The 25,561-nt window shown below is 43.5% G+C and overlaps 1 protein-coding gene across 2 annotated transcripts in view; it reads left to right on the top strand.

Annotated features, from left to right (window-relative positions):
* Nucleotides 1-6,268: 6,268 nt before the first annotated feature.
* Nucleotides 6,269-25,561, top strand: part of Sgms1 (sphingomyelin synthase 1) — a 79,564-nt gene continuing 60,271 nt past the window's right edge. Inside the window, exon 1 of one of the 2 annotated variants that reach the window (XM_051146340.1) lies at nt 6,269-6,477. The gene's annotated coding sequence lies outside the window, so the exon portion shown is untranslated. The other variant, XM_051146341.1, reaches the window with a different exon arrangement.

Raw genomic sequence — 25,561 nt, 5'->3', positions numbered from 1 at the left:
GACCACTAGCCCAGGGATGGCACCAGTCACAATAGGCTAGTCGCCCCTCAATGATCACTAATTAAGAAAATGCCCTACTGCTTGCAGCCCTATCTTATGATCCCTTCATTCAGATAACTCTAGCTTATACAAAGCTGACATAGAACTAGCCAGCACAGAAACTTTATATTCCATTATTTCTGATTGCCTGTGTAGTGTGGTTTCAGAAGACACAGAGTACTTAGTTATCTTTTTGCTTATTTTGGATATTTTGAAGATTTTATGTTTTCTTATAATTACATGTGAATGTGTGTGTGTACCTGTGCATGTGAGTGCATGCCTGTGCATGTGAGTGCATGCCTGTGGAAGCCAGACAAGGGCATTGGCTCTTGTGGAGCATGGAGTTCGAGGCACTTGAGAGCCATATGGTGTGGGTGCTGGGAATGGAAGTCAGGTCTTCTGCAAGAGCAGTAAGTGCTTGTAACAATGGAGTCATCTCTCTAGTGCCTTATTTTCATTAAAAAACAAAAAACAAAACTGTGTTTTACTCTGTAGCCTAAGCTGGCTTTCAATGTGTAGGTGTCCACCTGCCTCAGCCTTCCCAGAACCAAGAGTACAGGCATGAGCCACCACATCCTACTGTATTATTAAAGGCACTTCTTAAGCCAAAGCCTTCTAAATTTTTAACACATAATTATGAAAAGAAACTATTTCAACCTCAGACAGGAAGAGGAGCACACATAGAGCTGCTGGGTTCTTTTTGCATAGCTGGCTTCTTGGGCATGATGGCTGCATGGGTGTTGATTGTAATATTATATGTTATAGCATATCTTAAATACCTCCTTTTGAATGTATTCAATAAATGATTACCATTAAAGAATTAAGTGTGGGATATATTTATACTACTGACTGTAGCCAGTGTGTTTATTATGGCAGACTGACAGCATTCTCAAACCAGCATCATTTTGTAATTTTTAATTTCCTATTAAAACTTTAGACTGGCACAGTTTGTAAGTCCTCAGTTTTTCAGTTAGAAACTGTCTTGCAGTGTTGTAGGTAGAGTAAATCTAAAATCATGCATACAGGGTGGACGTCACTGTCATGGCAAGGTGTGCCATAAATTAAGTAAATTGAGCCTGCTCTTTTGTTTTAGATGGAATTCCGGATGTATTTCTGTGTTTTGAATGAAGTCTGTGTTCAGTGTTAGAAGTAGTATTGGTGTGTCGTGTTTCAGATCAGTCCTTACTTAAATGGGCCAGTAAGGATGGCCTAGAGCTGTCAACATCTGCACTCCAGACGTGATATCTCCGGTGACAGGAACTCAACAGTTAGGCAAAAGTTCACTGACTTTAGACCTTGAGTGCGCTTTTAGAATGCAGTTTGTAAGTAGGTGGAGTAATACCTGGGTCCGCCTTCACAGCAGGCGGAGAGTGAAGTTTCCTGCTCAGTGCTGAGACTGATTCCTGGGTCTCACTTGTAGGAAGTAAACCCATTTTCTTCTGATGGAATTTACTCTTCCCACCAATCTAACTAGATGGTCCTCCTGTAGACCAGGGCGTCACAGATACATGGCCCTAAGTAGAAGGTCTAAATCTTTGTTGAGGACTTTTAAAATTAAACCTCTAAAAGGTGGACCTGTTCATGGTGGTGGCCGTGAAGGCATTCAACTAGAAGGTAGGTTCCAGGAGATACTTGTCTGAAGAGGAGCTCATTGTGAGTGCGTCCCAAGCCCAGGGAAGCTGCGTCAGGCGTTCCTGTTGCTTGTGGTTTCCATTCAGTTCACCTCACCTTGTGGCTTGGCCTATGGTGCTTCAGGTGCATTTCTGTTACACGCAGCCTAAAGAACACTGACTGCCTTTCTTGGTGGTTTATTTTGGAATAGTTATCAGTGCCTTTTGTCACAGATAACAGCCATGAAGCATTTAATTGGGTAATGGGGCAGCTGGTTTCTGACATAGCTCTCTGAGAAGAATGGTAGTATTTATTTCCACCTGTCATAAAAGCAGATATGTACTGACACTAATTAAACTAGTGAGTGTGGGGATGGGGTGTGTTTGTGTGTGTGGCAGTGACTCTAGATGGTTGCTCTAATAAAAAAGTCACATGACTTTTGATTAGCCAACCCAAACATCATCTTATGGTCAGGGTGGGGCCGCAGTTGAGAGAAGAGAATACAGGTAGTACTGTACTTTATTCTTGAAGCCATTGTTAGAGGTAGGTAAGCAGAAAGGTGCTTTGTGGCTGAAACACATGCATTGAGAGATTTATATGGAAGAAATCAATGTTTTGTCAAATTATCAAACACAAGTATATGCTCCTTAGTGGACGGAAGCTAGACTGACTTAACACCTCTCTTCAGTAGGATATTGTCTGGGGAATTGAGATTTGATGTCACATGATGTTGGGCAAATTTCCCTTCCTTTCAGGAAGTACTGAGTTTGCCTCCTGAGAAGCCTTTTGTATTGTTGAAACGTGTTGTAAAGAGCAAAGGGCGGAGAAACACATCTGATGCTTGGCTGCTGATTCTACAGACTATAATCCTTGTTTGTTCTTGATGCAGCAGCAAAGGTTTCTTTTCCCTGTTGTGGTTTTTATGTAACGTAAGCAGTGCTAGATCAACAACAGTGACTGTGTAGAATCTGCTCAGGCCTTAGGGACGTAAAACCTCTGAAATACACTGCCTGCCTCAGATGCAGTCTTAACTGGTAGGGAGAGGGTAGGGTGTTCACAGAGAGGCGAGACTGCAGTTATGGATGAGATCTGTTCCCCTTGGGAAAGAAAAGAGGACAGAAGAGATAGTCAGGGCTTGGGCCAGTGATGGAGTTCTAGGAGAAAAAGGATTGAATGGGTCTGCAGTGGGAGAAGTGGTATAAAGGGTATGGGAAGGTCATCAGACAGCGAGCCCAGTGTGGGGCAGATGTGGTGGTGACTAGTGCCCACGAAGAGAGCAGTGGCTTCTTTGGCAGTATAATTTAAAGATTGGGCTTCATGGCATAAAAGCCTGTTTCTGTGGGTCTGAATGGTATACCTTATGGGCCTGTGAGGTAATCTTTCATCGTCATTCCTTCTTCTTTCTTCTTCTTCTTCTTCTTCTTCTTCTTCTTCTTCTTCTTCTTCTTTTTCTTCTTCTTCTTCTTCTTCTTTCTTCTTCTTTTCTTTCTTTCTTTCTTTCTTTCTTTCTTTCTTTCTTTCTTCTTCTTCCTCTTCTTCCTCCTCCTCCTTCTTCTTCATAGTCTACTTTAATGCTTTAATCTTTGTGTTGTCATTGTAGGTAACAAAGGCATAGAAATACCTATCTCTTTCCTCGTGCAAGAATACCCTAACTCTATCAGTAATGGTGGCCTAGTTTCGGGTGCATGAAGGCTGTGGGAAATGTCTTTCACATGCTTTGAGTTTTGGTTGCAGCTGATTCCTCCTGGGTGGAGCACCTGCTCTAACTGTCCAGCTTGATATAGCAACCAACATGTTACCTAGCATATAATATACAACCAGTGGAGTTCATGTAGTGCAATAAATAACAGTAGTTTTCTAAACTTAAAAAAAAAAATCAGTGCTTTAAAAAATATACATGAAGTTGCTGAACATTTGAGAAGCTCTTGAAGGAGATTGTTTTCCTTTTTGATTGCTTCTAAAGTTCCAGCTCAGTCAATGAGAGAGGAAAGGGTTAAGACTTGATAGCATGCTGAACTTTGACATTTATCATGTGATGGTGATGATGTGTGCGTGTAGGCCCAGGAGGAGGGTCTTCCACCTGGACAGCATCCACCCTCAGGGACTCTGGCACTAGGGATGGATGTTTGAACCAAGAATGGCAGAAATGATGCAGGTGTAAAGGGCAGTCTTCCTGCCCCACTCCCTGATGGTGAGTTGCTAGAGGTGGAGATGGTGCACAGGGGCTTCCAGGAGTGGTGAGTACAGTGTTACCTTTATGGGGAATATGGGAGAATTTGCTGAGCAGGCTGCCCTTCATGTGCTGTGTCCATTGCTACATATAAGTAGAAGGCCTGTCTTGCTTCTGCCCACTTTGGCCACTTCTGCTTTCCCTACTCCCACTTATTATTCCCAGTTGAAGAGCTGATGGAAAACCTCAGAGAGATGGAGCTGTTGTCCTAGTCAATTACTGGCAAAGCCCAGACTAGGAAGATGCTCTGGGCTCATGGGACAGGGTTCTTTCTGCTCCCTCACATTGCCTCAGAGAAAAGAACAATATTTTAGGAAGCCCCCCTCTCCTGCCCCAATCTCACAATTTTCTTGCTGGCTGGAGACCGGTTTGAAAAAACCTACCGGTGGGATGACTAGCTCCAGAGAAGCACAGGGAGAGCTGGGGAAACACCTCACCCTGTAAAGAACATGCTGTGCTTGCTGTCTGTCTACTAGGAACTGAGTTAAAATCCAAGAACACATGTTAGAAAGCCAGATACTAGGCTTGGGCTGTCAAGTAAGAGCTCTTGGAGGCTAAGCCTGGTAAACTTGAATTTGATCCCTGGAACCTACATGGTGAAAGAAGAGGCCTGTCCTCCAGTTTCCACACAAGTGCTGAAGTTTACTCCCCCCCCCCAACCCCACACTAAATAGATAAATTGGTGGGGGAGCCTGACATGGTGGCACATACTTATGTCTTAGCACTGGGGAACAAAAGATCCCTGGGGCTTCAACCCAATTGAGGAATTCAGGGCAATGAGAGACCTTGTCTCAAAAACCCCAAAATATCAGGAAAGGAGTGTACTTGCTGGAAGGCACCCAAGAAACCTTCTCGAAACGTAACAAGTTTTAATCTGCAACTTAAAAATAAAATGTCAAGCCAGGAATGGTGGCACACACCTGTAATTCTAGCACACGGGAGACAGAGGTAGGTGGATTCACGGTGAGTACAAGGCCAGGTTTACAAAGTGAGTCCAAGACATCCAAGGCTACACAGAGGAAACCCTGTCTTGAAAAACCAACAAAACAAAACAAAACGTCTTCAGCTGGCCAGATGGCTCAGTTAGCAGTAAAGGTCCTTCCCATGCAAGCCTGATGATCCAAGTTCAATCCTTAGAGCACACATAAAGGTGGGAAGAGAGAGCTGACTCCTCGAAGCTGTCCTCTGACCTCACACTGTGCTCAAGTGTGCACACACACAAACACGGGAATATCCAATAAAATAATCCTCCTTCCTGTCAGAAATCCCATCAGCACTATGTAATCACATTTCAATAAACATGTTATAATACACCAGGACTCAGGGAATTAGAGTCCTGCAGTCTTCTATAATTCACAACTCTCAACTGTTTAAAGTTTCTTTTAATTGTTTTTATTAAGTATAATTCTTAAGCCACAGTGTCCAGATAAACTGTTTTTAAATTCTTGCTTTTTAAAAAGTGTATTTAATTTTGTCCTAAATAAAATAACTCCTTTAAGATACATTTTTTGCTAGTATTTTTCTTTCAGTTATATAATAAAATCAAATCCAAGAAGCTTAATCCATAAGCCTAAATTTCTCCTGATTTAAAAGACTCAGAACATGCAGCTCCAAACAACTATTTCAGCTCTAAAATTCTCTCTGTACTTTTAGCATAAAAGAATTTTTAAGATTAAGGCCATGTTTATCATTTAAAAACTTCCTTTCCAGTTCAGGGTTGAAGCGAGCCCCTGGTGTGTTGAGTTAGGCCAACCCTTCCTCACAGGACGTCCAGCCCCTCCTCACCCTGAAAAACTAAAACAAACCAAAACCAAACCAAACAAACTTGAAAGAACATCTTTAGAAGTTTGAATCAGAGTGTCCCTAAATTGCCCAGGCAAGTCTCCTAGATTAACTGGGATTATAGATTTCTGTCACCAGGCCCTGACTGTGGAGTTTCAGATTCAGGACTCAGCGTTTCTGAATATGGGCCACTGTGCTAAGTGTATTGCGCTTAGAGTCACATATAATCTGGCCACCTATGTTGGGGGAGCACGTTCCATGATGATTATTACAGATCAATGAAGTGCAGTTCAGCTCGCAGTCCGCTTTAAAGGAGGTCTCAGAGTGCTTTGCACCCATTGTAGCCTTCACTCAGGAACTTTTATCAGCAGAAACCCAAGTATTCCCACTGGTGGTTATTACATGATTAATCCTGGCTTCAGGAAAGTTTCACAAACCCTAGAAATGCTCAAGTCCTTAAAAGCTTTAACTGGGGTGGAGGGTGTGAAAGGCTCGACCTGACTCAAGAAGGGAAGGTTCCGCCTTAACCAACAGTGAAGGCGCTCATTGGTTAGGATTGCACACAGGCTGACTCATTTCTTTAGCTGTAGCACAGGGCCACGCCCTACATTCCAAAACCCCTGTGCAGCCTGAGGCGCGCGGGCCTGCCCCTGGAGCTCAGTGTCCTCTGCGCCTGTCTGCGCCTTATGGTTGGCTTCCCAGAGGCGGACCGCAGGGACTGCCGGCCACTCCCCATGGCCAGCCGGCCACACGCAGAGCCCCGCACAAACTTGATCCTTCAGGAACTTTCCAGGAGACTGCCTCTGGGAGGAGAGGTACGTTGTGGCTCTTTGTGGGAAGGCAGTTCGTTAAAATCTTCTCCCTTCCCCTGTGAGATGCCTGTGGCAGCACCAGATGGGGAGACTCCAGGAAAAGTAGGCAAGGAGCAAGCCACGCTTGGTTTCCACAGAATTCTCTGTCATCACCGGTGAGATTTCCTCCACCAAGCGATGTCAAAGGAAGCTTATTAAAGTAGGTGCTGCCTAGTGGCCCTGCGGTTGCTGGAACTGTGGCTCTGGGTGGGTAGGGCGAATCAACAAAAGCGTTGAACACTGTTTGCTGTTAGCCGCTGTGTGAGTGTAGAGTACACAGGCAGCATAGAAATGGTTTCAGTTTGGAGCTGTCAGGCTTCCCTAGAGTGGGTTTTTGAGAGGAGAGATTGTATCTACAGCTTCATTGGTGGTTGTGATGAGTACATGCCTCCTCCAAATTCACCTCCACAAAAGATCTTCGAGCCAACTTCGGAGGAGCTTTTGAGTGAGCTCTGTTGTGTATAAGGTGCCAGAAGGGAACACGTGCTGCCCAAGTTTACAAGAGAGTGTTTACTGGGCAGGCTGCTGCTTCTCCAAGTGCTACTAGGTGACTGCTCTTGTGAAAATAACTTAAGAACTCATGAGGATTGCTTTTTTTTTCCCCTCCCCCTTTTCCTCTCGCTTTCTTTTGCCATGTGTTATTACTTGAGTTGTCCCCCCAACAGAAATCTGAGCTGTTTTCATGATTGGGGCAAATTTTCAGTCTACTTTTAACCCGGTTGAGATGCTGTTTGTGTGTTTCTGGGGATACAGCCCAAGGTCTCCCCGCTGTGATGCATAAGCATATTCTATCAGTTAGGCTAAATCTCGAGCTCTTCGTCACGTGGTTTCTAAACTTACATAGAAACAAACTTGGTAAGCGTCTTTAAGAAATCAGTTTGGTTAGCAAATGTATTTGTATCGTAGAAGTTGATTTTTATTTTACTTTTTGGTGGTGGCCATTGGATCCAGGGCCTCTCATGGAGCAAGACCTCCCAGCTCCCAGGGTAGTTACTTTCTTGACATAGCTTGGGAAGGTGGAGGGCTGAAAAATACCATTTGATTTCTAAGGAAATATACAGTCCAACAGAGATGCTATCGTAAGCTGAGTCAGTGTGTTCCAGAAAGGCGACACTTGTTTTGATGGCTTAGGCAGTAACAGGGGCATTTTAAAACACGGATCTATGGTTCAGAATGTGAGTTAAGCTAGGAACTTTATCTGTGCAGTTCAGCATTTGTGGAGATAGAGACTGATGCTTTCTGGTGATGGAGGGAAAATGAGACTCTTAATTTTTTGCAACTGGCTTTTCTTAGGTCTATAAAGGGGACTTCTCTAGAAAGAAGTCACTTCTAACTGGGATAATTAAAATTACTTGTTGATACTTGGAGATGTTAGTTAGTTACCCTGTGAACACCCAGCAGCCTCTGCAAACTCCTGGGCTTGGAAAACCTGAGTAATAGCCTCTGAAGTCCTAGGGGAAACTAGCCTGAAGGACACTATGGGGTGGTTGGAAGGCCCTCAGGTGGTGAAAGAAGGGGAGAGCAGCTTGTTAACTTGGAAACCTCTCAAATCAAAAGGCATAATTTAAATGCAGACGGTTCATCTCATAGTTGTTACAGAACTGGACACTTAAGGATGGTGCCCGTTTACCTCAACAACTGAGGGGGTTTGCGTCCGTTTTCCCCCTCGCTGATTTTCACAGAGCTAAGAGGGAGGTGTGTTACCTCAGCCTTCCAGTAAAGACTTGGTATAATGCGCTTCCCACCTCACAGCTCTTGCTTTCTTTGCTAGAAGGTAACACTGAACATTTGTCATCCCCCTCACCCCCCCCGTGGCTTGAATCGCTGCCATACAGTGTCAGTTTCTTCATGTGAAATGATCCCGAGGAGAATTTTGGTTTGAAACAGATTTCCAAGCGATTTAAAAGGTCCTTGGTGCCCCTGTGCCCGAGTCTCAAAGTTCACTGAACAGTATGTTTACTCAGGAAGCGTGAGGTTTTCAGATATTAACTGAGCGAGCCCTGCACACTCTTGTGGGTGGTTTGGTACACGTGGCTGCCTCAGGGCCGTGAGCCCTTGTTGTTTTTTTGTCTGAAGCTCTGTAGTTCTAAATATGTCCTTCCTGCTCCCCACAAAGGGTACAGTGGCTTTCTCCAAATGTGAAGCCAAGAGCTGGAGCCTGGGCCTTTTACAGGTGCCGACACACAAGAGCACACCTGCAGTGGTTAGTATGCTGTGTGGGAAGGGTTTCCATGTTAGGCTGGTCCTTTGTTTAGGTTAAACTTGCTTTTCCAAATGGGGGGGGGGGGGGGGGAGGCGGTAGAGATGGCTCAGTGACTGAGAGTTAATGCTGTTCTTGTAGACAGCCTGAGTTCCACTTCCAGCACGCATGCCAGGCTGCTTACAACCACCTGTAACTCCAGCCCTGGGGAGATCTGGTGCCCCTAGCCTCCAAGGGCACCCGCATTTCTGCCCCCTATATACATAATTTAAAATAATATAAATGAACTTTAAAAAAAAAAAAAAACAACAATAATGAAGTAAAGTACATGAGAGTGGGTAAAATTTAACCTTTTACAGGGTGGGAAAGGGTACAGGGCACCCCACCAGGGATAGGCTGGCATGCCATGATGCAAACAAAACAAAACAAAAACCCACAATGCCATCTTTCTGGAAGACCGTGAGGCACCCATTCCAGCCCATCCCCAACCTCTTCACCTCCATCTCCTACCCACCTTTCAAGCCAGGAGTGCCTTGGCCACTTCCTCATGTTTCTACAGCCTAGCTGTTTTAAGTGACATTCATCCTTGAGGACGTTGAAAGAGCATACCTGGACATACGGGTGTAGCTTAATGACAGCGTTTACAAAACCCCCATGAACAACAGAACGTGCCAGTGTGATGATTGCACAGGAAAGGCGGGTGTCAGAAATTAGATTTTCAAAAGCAGGTAAACAGTCTGTTCTAAAGGCTTTGGGTTCAGGGTGTATGCTATTATCTAACAGAATTGCAAAATATGGGTGAGGATCACATAGCCTAAGTGGGCTGTGAGTGGTAGCCCATGCCTGTAATCTTAACTCCTTGGGAAGGAGAGAGAGAGGCGAGCAGATCTGGAGCTCAAAGCCTGCCTGGATTTCATGGGGTGGTCCTCAATATCTCAGTATCTGGAATATGCTTGCTAAAGATCACTTGTGTTCATTAACCTCCCTTTTTTAATGGAGGCATTGGGCAAGCATTTCAGCACAGTGGCATGGCAGCTTCAGTACACCATTTAAAGTGTAGTATGTGTTCCCTATCCAAGAAGGAAGGCATGGGTTGGACAACACTGTGGCAGTGTGAGCATGCCCTATCTGCAAAGAAGGCTTGTGGGGAGGACAGTGAGATCAAACTTGAGCAGTCTTGAGGAACGTGCCTTGGTAAAGCTAGGGAACTCAGATTGCTAGAGATGGAGTACCCAGGAGATGCCATGTCCACAGTCTTTAGATCCACTGCAAACAGTTGTAAAGAACTGGGACTCTGGAGCCAGGCCTTGGATGATTTATTGGGATTCGTTGGGCCTCCATTTCCTTCCTCGAAAAAGAGAAATAGAAGAATCCTTAACCATATAAGCAATGGAAGATGTTGACGGATTAAATTAGGTAGTTCATGAGAAGTACTTGATAGTAGTAATAATAATAATAAACTTCCTGTCTTCCCCATTTAGTGATTTGTCGTTGCTGTGGCTTTTTCTGTTTTCATGGTGCTCCTTGAGCCAGGTGGTTGTGTGTCCTGGCTTTGTGTTTAAATCCATGTCTGGAGTGCGCAGTGAAATTTTGGAGAGGATCTGTAATCATTTGAGAAACGGTTCAGAGATACTGGCTATGCTCAGCATAGAGAGACTGGAATGCTACTTGTTTACTAGAAAGATACAGATAGTGGACACCAGATTCTGTATGTGCCCCTGGTGTTGTTGCATGTGTCTTCCCATAAGGAACTCTAGCTTGATTTTTAAGAGGAATATGTATTGAACCAGAGTGTAGCAGACTAGTTCCTGAATTTAGCACAATTTTTCCTTGTGCAATTTGGTCAGGCGACTCTGTGGTTCTCCTCAGAGACTAGTTTTACCCTCTAGAGGATGTATGGTAATGTCTGGATATAGTTTTTATTGTCATGACTGCTATCCATCTTACAGGCACAGGGTGGTCCCATGACAAGGACTTAGCCTGGCCACACTGTCAGTTGTGCAGGGTTGAGAAATCTTGGCTTAACCATTGAGTGATTTCTGTGTTTGGGAAATAGGAGTAGCCATTTTTGCTTGGGTAATCACCACCAGAATATATATATATATATTTATGTGTATGTGTGTGTGTGTGTGTGTGTGTGTGTGTGTGTGTGTATGGGTGTGTGTGTGTATATATATATATATTCATTCATTGATGCCATGGTCAGATAGCATTTGCCCCATTTTCTATAAGAATACAGTGGTGGTTTGGAAATAAGGTGAACATACTTGCGTCTCTTCTCTCCAGTGCACCTGCTTTGTGACTTGGTAAGCACATGCCACAGTCCATACTAGGCTGTCTTGAAATCTTCTCTGCCGTCACAGCTGCAGAAGGCTGTAAACGTTTATATTTATGTACATGGCTGTCTTACCTGTGTATATGTCTACTAAGCATGTGCATGAAGTACCTGTGGAAGTCAGGAGAGTGCATCAGATCCCTTGGAACTGGAGTTACAGATGGTTGTGAGCTGTCATGTGGGTGCTGAGAATGGAACTCTGGTTCTTTAAGCAGTAAGTGCCCCTAACCACTGAGCTACCTCTCTAGACTCAGAAGGATATAAAAAGAGAGATGAATGTTTTGTGAGCTGTAGTTTTGACCTGATAGGAAAAGACCAGAATAAACACTGAGGGAAGAAGTGCTGGGGGGAGTGTGCTCATATGGGGGTGGGTATGATGGGGCAGGAGGATTGCTCATGGAGGTGTGTGCTCATGATGGAGAGGGAATCCCTAAAGAAAACAAAAGTCACCTGTGCTCCTTAAGTCTGGAACTCACCAGGAAGTGAGTTTATATGTTTGAGAATTGCTCTGCTTGTGGATAAGCAGTATAGTTCTGATTCTCTTCCTCTTCATATGGTTTCTAATATACTTCCCAGTGTCTTTTTTTTTTTTAATAATGTTTTATTTCATTTTAATTTATGTGCATTGGTGTGAGGGTGTCAGATCTTGGAGTTACAGACAGTTGTGAGCTGCCATGTGGGTGCTGGGAATTGAACCTGGGTCCTTTGGAAGAGCAGGCAGTGCTTTTAACCACTGAGCCATCCCTCCAGCCCTTTCCCAGTGTCTTAAGCTGCAAGCAGCACAGCCAGGCAGGGCACACGCAAAGGCATCAGTGTTGTCATCCGAAGTACAGAGGTACCTACCATGTGACCACTTTTCTTGTATTTTTCTCTTTGTAGCAAGCTCCACGGTCCACTCTGTAGTGGCGTGCAGCTAACATGACTATTGTTTTTACTTAAGAGTGTGGTTTTTGATAGAGGTCACATGAAGAGTTCCAGTGTTCAGATCCATCTGCTGCCAACCATGGAGAGGAATCTTTGCAGTTCATTAACTTTCTCAGTACGCAAGCGTTTTGTATCATAGGAGGCTGCTCTGTTAACTGTGTTGAAAACAGAATTCACCACACCAAAGAGAACCAAATTTTATAGCCCTCACATACAGGACTTGAACCTGTAAAGGTGACCAGGGCGAGCAGGGTGAGCACCTCTTCCTCCTGGAAGCAGGGGTAAAAATCACAGCTCGCTCGCCTCGTGAATCATGACAAGCTGGGGGTCACAGCAGCCGTGGTGTGGGTGGCATGCCCAATGGGAATGGCTTGGGCACCAGAGCACACAGCTGACACTAGGCATTGTGGATACGTGCAACCCTTGGTTAAGTTAAGCTTCAGACCTACCTAGTCCTTCTTGTCATTGGGGAAACGTCTTACTCTCGGGGACGCCTTCTTGCAGGGGTGTAAACCAAGAGTTCTGGTGAGTTTCGTCTAGATCTCGTCAAGAAGGGAACATTGAGTTTGGAGAGTGTTGTGCTATGGAAACTACCAGTGCCTGTGCTTAAGCATTTTGAATCTGTTTGTTGTTGTTGTTTTCTTACTCTCTAAGTAATGAGACAGGCTACTAGTAAATAAACCAAAGTACTAAGGAAATTACAGTTTTAGATGCCACCGGTGAGTGTGCTTTTGAGACTTGATGGGTATGGGTGACTACTCCACGTTAGATACTTTCTAACCTCCCATTTTCTTGGATTTGGGACTAGAGATGAGCACGTGCTGCTGCCAAGGCTTCAACGTCAACTTCTGCAGTGCTATCACGCTCCTGAGCCCTGGACTGTCTAGCCTAAAAGGATACAGATTTCTTTGCATTTTGAGGGAGGGCATTACCCAGAGGCCAAACATATTCTAGACATGGAAGGAGAAGAAGCATTTAAAACAAATGGAGCAGTGTGCCACATGACCTATGTTGTAGGGCCAGGTGCATTTTAGAGTCTAAGCTTGAGAGCTTGTGTTATTAAAATACAGGGTGTGAGCTTACATCCTAACCCCCCCCCCCAGAAGTTCTTTCCCCTCTCAGAAGCTCCCTAAGCTTCCTTTTCCTGGAACATAATTGCTTCCTTTCATACTTTGGGGATGTGTGTCCCATACTAGGGTCAAGAGGCAAATCATTTACCTACTTCTGATCTTGGGGGGAAAAGCTCACCCTGAAAGAAACTGTAAAGCAAGCCTGTAATGAATGGGTCGTAGAGAAGCTGTAGAGGGTAAGTGGGGTCCAGTGGCCTGTCGGGTAGCCCTGCAGCTTGCTGCACACAGCTCGGAAGGGTGCTTTCAGTAGAAACAGAGAATTAGAACTTGGAGTCTGAGTAAGAGGACCAAGTTTTAAATTTTTTATTTTATTTTATGAATGTGAATGCCTTACCTGCATGTATGCCTATGCACCACATGGATGCAGTGCCCAAGGATGGTAGAAGAGGGGTCAGATCCACTGGAACTAGAGTTAGGGGTGGTTGTGAACTGCTGTGTGTGTGCTTGTAACCAAAACTGGGTCCTCTGGAAAAAAAAAAAAAAAAAGAATGTAATGCTGTTAACTGCCGAACTATGTCTCCATCCCCAGGAGGATAATTTTGAGTGGCCAGTCTGCCCAGTGCATAGAGAAATGACCCTGCCCTGGGGTGGCACTCTTAGGCCTCTGTCAGGCTGACCTGTGGTGGGTGTCCATGTGCTCCGGAGTTCAGATTGCCTACATACAAAGCCTGACTTGGAGTGTGGGCTTGTTGCTATCCCTCAACACCACAGAGTGTATCTTCGCCTCACAGAGCACCATGTCTGGCCATGCAGGGAGACTCCATGAACTGTCCTTCCATGCCAACTCCGCATCCTTGTGATTGGAACTTGTTCTTACCAGTCAGCAGGTACCATCGTGACCTACATTGTCGTTTGTATATCTAAAAGTAGGATATGCAGTTGGGATTTCACTTCAGTGCTACTTTGACTGTGTTTAGCACAAAACATTAGGGTCCTACTGTGGCCTGTGGTGAATCCAAGAAGATTCTTTCCTCAAAGCTGAACTGGCTTCACCAGGATCACTTGTCTACCCCAGGAGTACCGTTTCTTAACACAGGGATGTGATGGGCATCCTACCACTGTCACCTTTCATTGTAGCTTAGAAATACTGAGAAGAAAAGGGAATGTCATTAGGCGCTTATTCACACAGGAAATGTGGGGTTCTGCTCTGTGACTCATGCATGAGTAAAGAAAAAGAGTAAAGAAAAAGTAAAGCAGCTAACTGCTACAGTTGCAATTGCAAGGCTACTGAGCCGGCCCTGTCACTTCTCATTTAAATTGTACAAACTTCCAGATAACTAGAGAAATCCCTGATCAAATCAGTTCATGACTAACAATTTGCAGGATTTTTAGCATGGCTTTTTGTGTTGCTACACATTCTTAGAAGTTTATGAAATATACTTTTGTTTGATTCTCAGGATAATAGTTTGGACCCAGGATCTTGAGTGTTTTGGTTCCCAGGGGCTGTGGTACTTTTTTTTTGAGGGGGTAGGGGTCAGGGGTCAGGGTTTCCCTGTGTGTTAGCCTTGGCTGTCCTGGACTCAGTTAGTAGACCAGGCTGGCCTTGAACTCGAAGTAATTCGCCTGCCTCTACTTCCCGGGTGCTGGAATTAAAGGTGTGGGCCATGATGCCTGGCTGGCTGTGGTACTTTTAAAGTTCCTATAAGCCCTATATTCCCACTGCTGTACTGAACTGGTCTCCTGCAGTTAACTTGTTAATTATGATTTTTATATGTTGTATATTGTCTTTTTGAGACAGGGTCTTTCTACATATCCTAGGCTGGCCTAGAACAAACAGTGTAGTCCAGACTGGCTTTAAACTTCAGCCTCTCAAGTGCTGCGATTGCATCCATGAGCTAAGGCTATCGTGAATGACTTGTGAGGCTGTTGAGCAGCTTGACGATCATCAAGCCAGAGGCCTAAGAGAGACATTTCTTAAAGCCTTAGCATGTGCTCTAAGGAGTGACTTCTCAGCTGAGTATTAAGAATCGGATGCATTTACCTTCTATCGACGTAAAAGCCAGAGGCAGGGAGGTAAGTGTTTCTAAACAGAGAACCAACAAAGAGAACAAATGCCCTCTCGTAACTTGAGCGGGATTGGGACTCACAGACATGCACCCTGTGAATTTCTAGGGCCATAAGACTCCAGGAGATCCTCTTGAGGAAGAGCTAAGGGGTGGAGTGGGGTATTTGCATGGGGACTAGGCAGGCAGGAGTCCCCCTGGATTGAAGGAAAAAACAAAACAAAACAAGCACTCTGTCACTGCTCCCTGAGAGTGTTGTCTCCCCTTATTAGGTCTGGCTTCTCACAATTCCCTGCTATGTGGTTCTGGGCTGTCACTGTGCCCAGACTCATTTTCTTAAGAACTTAACAAGGTCATCTGACTAAGTCGTGTGCCTGCATAGGGTGGTAGGCACATGTTCTTAGTTAGCCCTGTGCCATCCTCTGGCTAAATAAGGGAGTCTCTTTTCTTAGTGAGGTTTTCTGTTTAGCTAAACGCTTGCGGGGAGATGAGTTCAGCCTTTAAAGAACATAGATGTTACCAAGGTTTAAGAACGAAATGTACTTTGTAGGTTTATATAAACAGAACCCAAATATAGCCAATATAGAGAACAGCCACCAGGGACTCAAGGGGGAAAGATTACCCCCAATCCCCAGCCTCCACAGCTGAGCTCTAGGTCTTGATCCATACTTCACTGGCGAGGATGTGGTCTTGGCACACTGCATGGCCGAGAAAGTAATATGGTGCCTTGCTAGTAGAATTGCTACAAACCTGTTTTCAGACCTTATTGCAAATATTTATTTAGAAGGGTCACAGATAGCTATTCAGAGGGAAACGTCACTCATCTAGGAGGCATTTGCTCTACCACTGTTAGAGGCAGTCTGCTGTGTGAGGGTCCTAGAGCCAGGAAGTGTAGCACCTTGCTCCACCGTCTCTGGTGCCATCTGCTCACAAAACTCGAACCAACATTATGTCAGCCTACGACTGAAAAGCAAAAACAAAAACACACAGGTCCCAGATTGGAGTTTGCCAGTTAAGAGGAAAGGGTGAATTTGTGTCTGAGAGGCAATAGACCAATAACTGGCATAGGAGCAAACGTCCCTTCTTCCCAGGGCTCGGGGTTCTCTTCTGGTCAGCCTGGCAGTTGTTTCACACTTCTTAAAATGTCTGTGTTTATTCCTGGCGTGTCCCTGTGGTGACTCAATACTAAGGGCCGATTGAAGATTAGATTTCTTTTTCTTGTTTGCCTCCCAAGCCATGGGAAGCATTTGGAGCAGCTTTTATCAAGTGTCACATGGCCTGATGACATTTCACATGTCTCGCCTAGTGCCTGGGAAGGTGCATAGTGCCCAACTGGGGATTTTATCTCTCAGAGGAGTTTGAGAATACACTCCAGGGTTCTGATCTTACTCATCCAAGGTGGGTGTTCTGTGTGCTTCTTACTGGTATGATGCTGCTTCCAGGAGAGCTTAGAAAGACGCCCTCCTCCCTCTAAAGCTTTGAACTGCGAGGCCTCTTTGTGGCCTCTTGCTTCATAGCAGTGCAATGTGTAAGTCACATTCTGTTTGATACATCAGATGTACTCAGCCTTAACCTTGACGCCAAGTTGTCCTGTCTCCTCTGCTGTGCTCCCTTTTCTCTGCTTCTGTCCTCCCTTCTCTTGTTGTATTCTTAACCCTGTAACACCCCTGAAGGAACTTACATTCATTAGATGAATTTGGGGGAGGTTCAGACAGTTTAAGGCTTGTTAGGCATTCTTTTTAAGTTTCCTGTTTATATTTAAACTAGGTTTTGTTTTCTAACAGTATAAAACAGAGTAGATAGTTAACCATAATCTTACATTCTGGTTACCATGATAACATCAAAAAATAAAAGCACAGCATGTTTGTGGTCAGTGTACAAACTTAGCAAAAGCTACAGATGAGATTATAGGTTATCAAATGTGTTAGTATGCTTGTGGGCTTTATTTTTTCCAGAAAGGGAGTATTTGTGGCATAACACCATTTCCTCTTAATAAAAATGTTACATTTTATCTGTAAGTCTAGTTAAGCTTTCTATGCTTACAGTATTTTGGAGATCTTGCCTATCCACACATAGAAATCTTGGCTTTTGCCTGTAGTGATGGGATGGTATTTCAGAGTAATTAATTTCACCTTTGTCTCCTTCTAGGCTTTTTAATAGTTGTCAGATTGTGCCTATGTGCATGCTGAGCTATTGGAGTGGCTGTATTCTGCCCTATGTGGAAGCCTTACTGCTTGACTTGTTCATTAAAGTCTTATTAGTGGGATTTCTAGATCAGAGGTCAAATGCACATTAACCCTACTAAATAAACATTGCCAAAATGGGTTCCACAAAGGACGCCAAGTTTTATTTGAAACCAAATTTTCATTCTTAATTTTTGTTTATGATAGGTGTGTGTGTGTGTGTGTGTGTGTGTGTGTGTGTGTGTGTGTGTGTGTGTGTGTTTGAGACAGGGTCTTACTGTGTAGTCCTGGCTAGCCTGAAACTTGCTATGTTGACCAGGCAGGCCTTAAACTCAGAGAGATCTGCCTGACAGCCACAGTGAAGTAAATAATGTATGTATGGGTGTTTGCAATAATCAAATTGAAGCCTTTGACATGTTCACCACTGTAGATATTTATCATCCCATCCTGTAAGAACATTCTAAACCCTTTCATAGCTATTTTACATTCGGTGCACTATTGTTAACCAACATTGCATCTTTCTACATCCCAACCCTGTAAGTCACACAGCATTTGCTGTGCTAGCACGGTAAGCTAGAAGTATTGTCTGTTTTCTTTTGTTTCCCTTTAATTTAGGCCATGACTTAGGATCTTTTTACTCCTTTTTGTTCATTTGGTTTTATTTCTATAATCTGGTGTGCTTTGCTTTGTGTTCTTTTCTTCTCTTTTCCTCATTTCCCCTTTTCATTTCCCTGAACATTCGTATTTCTGTTACAGTGACTTACATGCGCACATTTTAAAGATAAAAAAAATTAGTCTTAATATTCATACCATGTGTTTTGCCTTTCTGAAGGCTTTTTGTTTTCACTGAAACCATTGCATTTATTATATAATAAGTAATGTTAAACAAACTTTTTTAAAAATAAAAGGGGACATTTTAAGCATGAAAAATTAGTTTTACTTACTGTACATTAATGCATTTTGGCTTTCTTCAGGCTTTTTGTTTTTATTAAAATTATTGCATTTATTTTAGTGTAAGAAATAGTAAACTTACTGTTTAAAAAACCGAAACTTAAAAAAAAAATATGAGAATGATGCTCTCTGAGAAAAGTTGACTGTGCTTTGTGCTGTTTGGGGTTTTGACTACTAATCATTAGGGCTACAGGAGGGCGTCTACACTGACCCCAGTCAATCCTGTTCACAAAGACCTATAGCATCCATGTACCAGGACTCTTCATACAGAGTGGGCGCTCATCATTGATGCCCTTCCCCTCGCTTGCGTTGGCCCTCGGCACTCTGGGCAGGGGAGCTTTGACTATCTTTGCCTATCAACGTCAGAATGTGGTCCCCTGTGAGATCATCCAGGCAGTCAGAAGCTGTAGGTCATTCTCACTTCTGTATCCTCAGCACGGAGACTTGTGCCTGCTTCATGAAATGTGGTATATTGAGTGGATTCCAGTGACTAAAAAGAATAAGAGGTGCTGGGCAAAGGTGAGCAAGAATAGAAAGCCTGAATGAAGGGTTATTTGGAGATCTCACAAATATGCCCCTAGAGCGTGCAACCTCTCCCTTACCTGCTGTCTTAAGTCCTAGTCAGTCAGTGTCTAGACGTCTGGGGTGGGCTCCCAGGAAATGATAGCGTATTTATCTCACACCTGCAGAAACTGAATATACGAACCGCTCACTTACATCCAGCACCGACTGACCCTCTTCTCTCCAAGTTCACGCAAGCACCCTCTCGACAGCTAGTGAGATAATCACGTCCGCTCTCTTGTACGTCCTTTTAGAAAAGGCATCGTATGTTAAAGAAAAAAGAAAAATCTGACTCTAATGGCTTTCTCTCCAGATTCCTTCAAGGAACAAACTTAAAAGGATTCTAATTAATAAAAATCTAATATAAAATGTGTTGTTGCATTTTATGTAAAGTAAGTTTCAGTCTAAATCCCAGGAAAATAGTAGGTTAGTTCTTTACTAATCACACGTCTCCTAAGCAGATTTTAAATATTTTTGACAGCTCAAAAATCTATATTTATAGCCATGCCATGATGCAATTCTTCCTTGGTTTGGCATATTGTGTTTTCTTAAGTGCTAATGACCTAATTTCTTGTAGGATCCTGGCCCCTTCTCTTAGTGTCTGGTTTGTGATGAGTGAACAGTTTTGTTCCTTATAGTTTTCAGAAGGAGGCCATCAGCTCATTAATTGGTAAATTAATATTTACCAAAACAAAAGGCCACAATTGCAAAAATAGATTGAGTTTTTCTGAAAGCCGATGCTGTGAGAGGCTGGTTTTTGCTTCTTCTGCTGTTGAGTGACATTGAGCTTGGCAGAACTGACTGGACACCAGAGCATTAGAGAGCAGCCTTGGTTACTCAGAACGGCCATGGCGTGTGTTGCTGTGCTGTTTGCTAAATGCATACGTCTCAGGACAGCTTAGGGAGATCGTGGATAATTAGGCTTCTGACCAGACAATTTTGCTCCATTTTGGTGATGGCAGTCCTCTATTCTAAACAGTATATGGACATGAAAGATAAAATAGAGACAATAGCTGTGCCCTGACAAGGGAAGGCTCACAAATGCCTTCTCATGTTCAACCGTTTTGTACCACTTTGATCCATGTTGCATCTTCAGCTTCTAACTTATTAATCAAGTTGACTAAATAAGGCGAACGAGAATTCACTTGCGCGTTTGTCTTTGACATTTTGCACAAGATGATAAATGAATATGGCAATGGAATCTACTTTTGTTTTTTTAAAGAGTTTCTGGGATTTGTTATACTAAAACAGGTCTGGGGGTAAGTAACCGCCTTTGTGGAAAACCAGCTGTCCTTGGAGAAGTGGAGCAAATGAAAACAGAATTGTGGTACCATTTGTGACAAATGTAAAAACGTAGAAATTGACAGGAGCTTTTGTGAGTCATGTCTGGTTATCATTCAGGAAAAAAAAAATCACTACAGCAAATATATCATCCATTTCCTTACAGGTTTGTAGGGCTGGTGAGGTGGCTTATGGGTAAACTGCTTGCAAAATAAGCATAAAGACCAGAGAGTGGATCCCTGCTACTATCTAAAAGCCAGGTCCCCTGTCATCTTGCACTTGAAGATGGGGACAGAGGATCTTCCTTGGGAGCTCTCTGGCCAGGCAGCTTAGCCAAAATGGTGAGCTTGGGTCCAGCAGAGACACTGTCTGAAAAATAAGGATGAGGAAGTGACTTTGGGCTCCACTTAGGCCTACTCAATGATGTTTCTCAAATTGTGGAGATTAAGATAAATATTTTTTTCACTTGTCTAAGTTTAAAGTGCCTCAATTTAGAGCAGTTTGTCTTTCAGTGAGGTAGAAAACAAGTTTCCCCCATTGCTCTCCCAAATGTCAGATAATTGACCCTGGTTTATGTATGTGTGTTTCTAGGTGAGGCCAGAAGTCCCATTGAGGTCAATTATTAGGTGTAAGTGTTTATAACACAGCTTTTGTGTTTCAGGAGTCCCCACCATTGGTCAGATCAAACGTGTTAATTATTGTCATCAGGAGGCAGCTCAGTTGCTGGGCAGCAGCATTAGGACTTGGTCACAACACATTGAGCTGGGCCTCTAGGGAGCTTCCTGCCCAGGCACCCTCTGGCCTTAGTGTGGCTCATAGGGAGTTTGATTACATCAGTGTTGGCCATAAGGTAGAATCCGAAGACATTTGTTATTTCCCAGTATATTCTGCTAAACACTGACAATGAATGCACTTGGGATAGAATAAGTCAATGTCTGTAGATTTATACTGAACTCATTTTCTCCTCATAAAATTATGCTTTTCATGTTGTATTTTTACTGATATGTTGTTAGAATTCATGCTACGTTCTATAGTAGGTGTCTTTTCTATGCAGCGTACTTTCCCTTTATGGCTTTGGTGATGTTACCATCTATTAGCAAAGGCTACTGTAGTTCAGAGTGGTTGAGAAATTTGTTCTAGAAGAGTCAAGACTGAAGTCAAGATCACTTGGCTCCAGACTCTCATGGCTTCTGTACTTAACCACCGTCTCCCATAGGAAAATATGGACAGCTACATTGAACAGACATGAAAACTATATAAAGCACTCTGGAAGTACCACCAGCAATAGCAGCTCTTTTATCAGTGTGATGCCCATATTCCTTCATTGAATTGTATTAGTCAGTCGTCCCTTCTATCTGTGTCTACTTCCAAGGGATAGTCATGTTGAATAATTTGATACCTATCTTTCCAAATATATATGCAATTGATAAATATATGTTCATGGTCTGTGTACACTTGTCATGTATTCTACTCTATAGTCATTGTTTGCCTAGGCATTTCTATTTGCTAGTGTCTCCTGAACATACTTCCCTTTGTGTGTGTGTCACTGGGTGTAATATAACACAGTGTTTTATTATTTCACATGGACCTTTTGTGGAACGGCAAGATTTCTTTCAATGTGTCATTCACCTTGATTTATTTTGCAAAAGTACTAACTACTCCTCAGATTATTAGAAAGTACAAAGAAAATAAATGTACTGCCCTTCCCCTCTGCATTATCTTCCCTTTCCTTTTTCCTCTTTTCATAGAGAACTGAATGAGTGCTGATTTTCAAGCAATATACTCCCCAAAAAGCAAGAACTTGCTAGAATGTGGCTCTGAGAAATAATAGTAAAGCTCTGTGGGTCAGAACAAACCAAACCTGTTTCTGATGTGAAGTATTTACTTCAAATTACTTAGAAAAGTTGCACAACTCCTCTGTATTCAACTCTGTAGTATTGTAAATGAGTACATGTAAAAAATATGTATTTATGTATATCAGTGTTTGCCTGCATGTATGTATGTGCAGCACATGTGTGCTTGGGGCCGTGGAGGCCAGAAGAGGACATGAAATCCCCTGGAGCTGTAGATGTAGGTTTGTGGGCTCTTGTGGGGTTGCTGAGAACAAAACCTGGGTTCTCTGCAAGAGCAGCAAGTGCTCTTCACCATTGAGCCATCTCTCTGTCCTTACAATTCTTTAATTATTACTTTATAGCTATTGCAACCCACTTTGGATTAAAGGCTAATCAATGTGTGTTTATAAAAGTGATTGGAGATCCTCTCATGTCACCGTCTCACCTTTCCATACCTGGAGGCGTGACCAGGCTTCTGAGAGGCCGGCGAGCATGTGCAGCTCTGCCTAGACGCTGATTTTCCTTGGACTGCTTTGGGATTTCTCTTCACAGTGCACTTATATTTATTTTTAATTGCCACTTTAAGTGAGTAATTACCACTTTCCAAAGACCTGAAGTTAAGGGAGAGTAGAGAAATAACCAAACAAGCCCTTGTGCCTATTTTATTACTGAGAGAAAAAAAGAATCAACGGATGATTACATTTTGAGTGCTCCAGGAACACGCCCGAGAGGAGTGTAGACCTTAAGTAATGATGGCTTTCTCACACGCGCCTTTGAGGTGGCTGCTTTGCAAGCCACTGAGGAATGGGGAGACAGCTACTTTTAAGCTACTCTTTGAGCGTTGTTAATTTTTTGGTTTTAGCTTTATTTTATTTTATTTTATTTTATTTTATTTTGTTGTTGTTTTTGTTTTTGTTTTTCAAGACAGGATTTCTCTATGTTATTGTGGCTGCCCTGGACTCAGTTTGCAGACCAGGCTGGCCTCAAACTCACAGAGATCCACCTGCCTCAGCCGCTGGAGTGCTAGAATTAAAGGTGTGCGCCACCATGCCCAGCGGTTTTAGCTTTATTTTTACTTGTTTATACGAGTATTTTACTTGCATGTATGTCTTGCACCACCTGTGTGCATTGCCCATCGAGTCATTGGATCTCCAGGACTGGAACTGCAGATGGTTATGAGTCTTTCTGTTGCTGTTGGGACTCAAACTCTGCTCCTTTGAAAAAGCAGACAGCGCAGACAGCGCTCTCAATCACTGACCATCTCTCTAGACGTTTAAAACTATTTTCATTCACTTTTTAAAAGAGACTCTTGGGGTATAGAAACTAAGGGAAGGAAAGCATGAAAAAGAGAACCCTTTGGAGAGCAGGCGCAATCCACGTGAGGAGTTGCTGTGGTGGGCTGAGTAAGAAGGCCCCACAGGCTCACAGATCTACCTACCTGGTCACCAGGGAGTGGCACTATTGAGATGATTAGGAGGTGTGGCCTTGTTGAAGGAAGCGTGGTAATGGAGGAGGGCTTGGAGATTTCAGAAGCCCAAGCCAGGCCCAGCGGCTCTCTTTTGCTACTGCCTTGTGATCTCAGCTCCTTCTCAACCCCGATGTCTGTCTGCACTCCACAGTATTTTCTGCCATAATGGACTAGACCTCTGAAATTGTAAGCAAGCTTCAATTAAATACTTTTTTTTTTGGAAGAGTTGACGTGGGCATGGTGTCTCTTCCCAGCATTAGAACACCGACTAAGACACTTGGCTAGTACAAGTGGTAGTAGTTTTCTGTGCGTGAGCCATGCCTGGGTTGTACTCCATGCCTGTAGCACTCCACCCACCTGTGGCATCTTGTGAGGCAGGTGTGTAGCACTACCCCCTGTGGCATCTTGTGAGGCAGGTGTGGCGTACTGCCCTGTAGCTTTAGAGCCAAAGAAAAATACTCAGAGAAGTAAATTAATTTGCCAGAGTCACAGTGAGATTTGGGTGTGGTTTCTTCTACTTCCTAATTCACTTTCCTTAAGACTGACTCGCTCATTGCTTTTCCTAGCCCCAGAATATCACTTTTCCCACAGAGCGGAAGTTTTCTCCTTGGCTTTGTATGTTCTTGACCTGTAGACCACTTCAGAGGCTGAACACAGGGCTTCTGTAGGCCAAGCGTCATGGAGAGGAGAGACATGCAGTGCTGCCAGTCAGTCTTTGCTGTGTTCTGTTCAGCTCGTAGCAGACAGGTTCCAGACTTAAAAGGGATTGCATACATGGAGTTCTTACGCATACATTTGAGAACTCATACACATATATACGAGCAAAATATTTTTTAAAGAAAGGCAGCAAATGCAGTGGGAAAGAAACTAGATCTTGGTTGTATTCATCTCTGCAGCGAAGGTGAGATTCACAGTCGAAGGATTAATAAGTTAAGGCTGAAAAGGAAGTTATCCCAAACATTAGAAACAATGCGAGGAATAATCAAGGCACATTATTACATTTACTTACTTATTAGATGGAGGGAACATGTGTGGAACAACTTACAGGAGCTGCACCTGGGGGTTGTCCTGAGCTCATCAGGCTTTCCAGTGAGTACCTTAACCCATGCAGCCAGCTCACTGGCCCCAACTATGCAAAAATAAATAACTCTAAAAAGTCACAAAGCGTTTGGCTTTTTTTCGGCTCCATACATAGTGTCGTGGGACTTTAACTGAACTGTACTCTGATTTGTACTGGTTACTGTCATCCTGGGACCACACCCAAATGTGTCACCAACAGCATCCTGTTATTAATGCTTGAAAGCGCTACCAGAACATTGAAGCCTTCAGGAGCAGCCCACTGCCTAGTTCCTGGAGGTTCTTAAGTCACTTTCCCTTGTAGGATATTGAAGTCGTCTCAAATATTGGCAGCCTTTTTCTGTCACCTGATTACCCTTATCGAGTCCCACTAAAACATTCTATTTAATTTTATAGGATTAACAACTCATTTTCCCCTTCACACTTGCATTTCAGTAGCCGATAACATAATTAAATCCCCTAATAGCAAAGACAAGTCTAACCTGTGTGAACAGGTTTGGAAGCAAGTACACCTGCGACTTGGTAAACATTGCTCAACAATGTGCGAAAGGCATTGCCAGGCTTAAGTCATCTAACGCTAATGACAATGAATGGTGGCTTAGTCATCTGCTTGTATTCCCATAGATTGCGAGAGAGGGATTAATCCAGGCTGAAGACTATGTAGAAGCTGAAGAGTTAGGCACACCTGAGTTATAGTAGCTTAATAGCTGTTGCTTAGGCCCCAACAACTTGACTTGATTTTACTCTGGATTGTGAATTAGATCATAAGTGTGAAGGGTACTATCCTGGCTAAAACTATATCAACTTGACACAAGCTAGAGTCATCCGAAAGGAGGGAACCCCAATTGAGAAAATGCCTCCATTAGATCCAGCTGTAAGGCATTTTCTTAATTAGTGATTGATGGGGGAAGAGGCAGTGTGGACAGTCCTAGCCCTGGACAGGTGGTGCTGAGGTCTATAAGAAAGCAGGCTGAGGAAGCAGTAAGCAACACTCCTCCAGGGCCTCTTTATCAGCTTCTGCCTCCAGTTTCCTGCCCTGTTTGACTTCCTGTCCTGGCTTCCTTCAGTGTAATCAAATAAATCCTTTCCTCCCCAACTTGCTT

Source organism: Acomys russatus, chromosome 5 (assembly GCF_903995435.1).
Source record: "Acomys russatus chromosome 5, mAcoRus1.1, whole genome shotgun sequence".
NCBI classification, from domain to species: Eukaryota; Metazoa; Chordata; class Mammalia; order Rodentia; family Muridae; genus Acomys; species Acomys russatus.
Note: the sequence above shows the minus strand (reverse complement) of the source record. Positions and strands in the feature narration are given on the sequence as shown.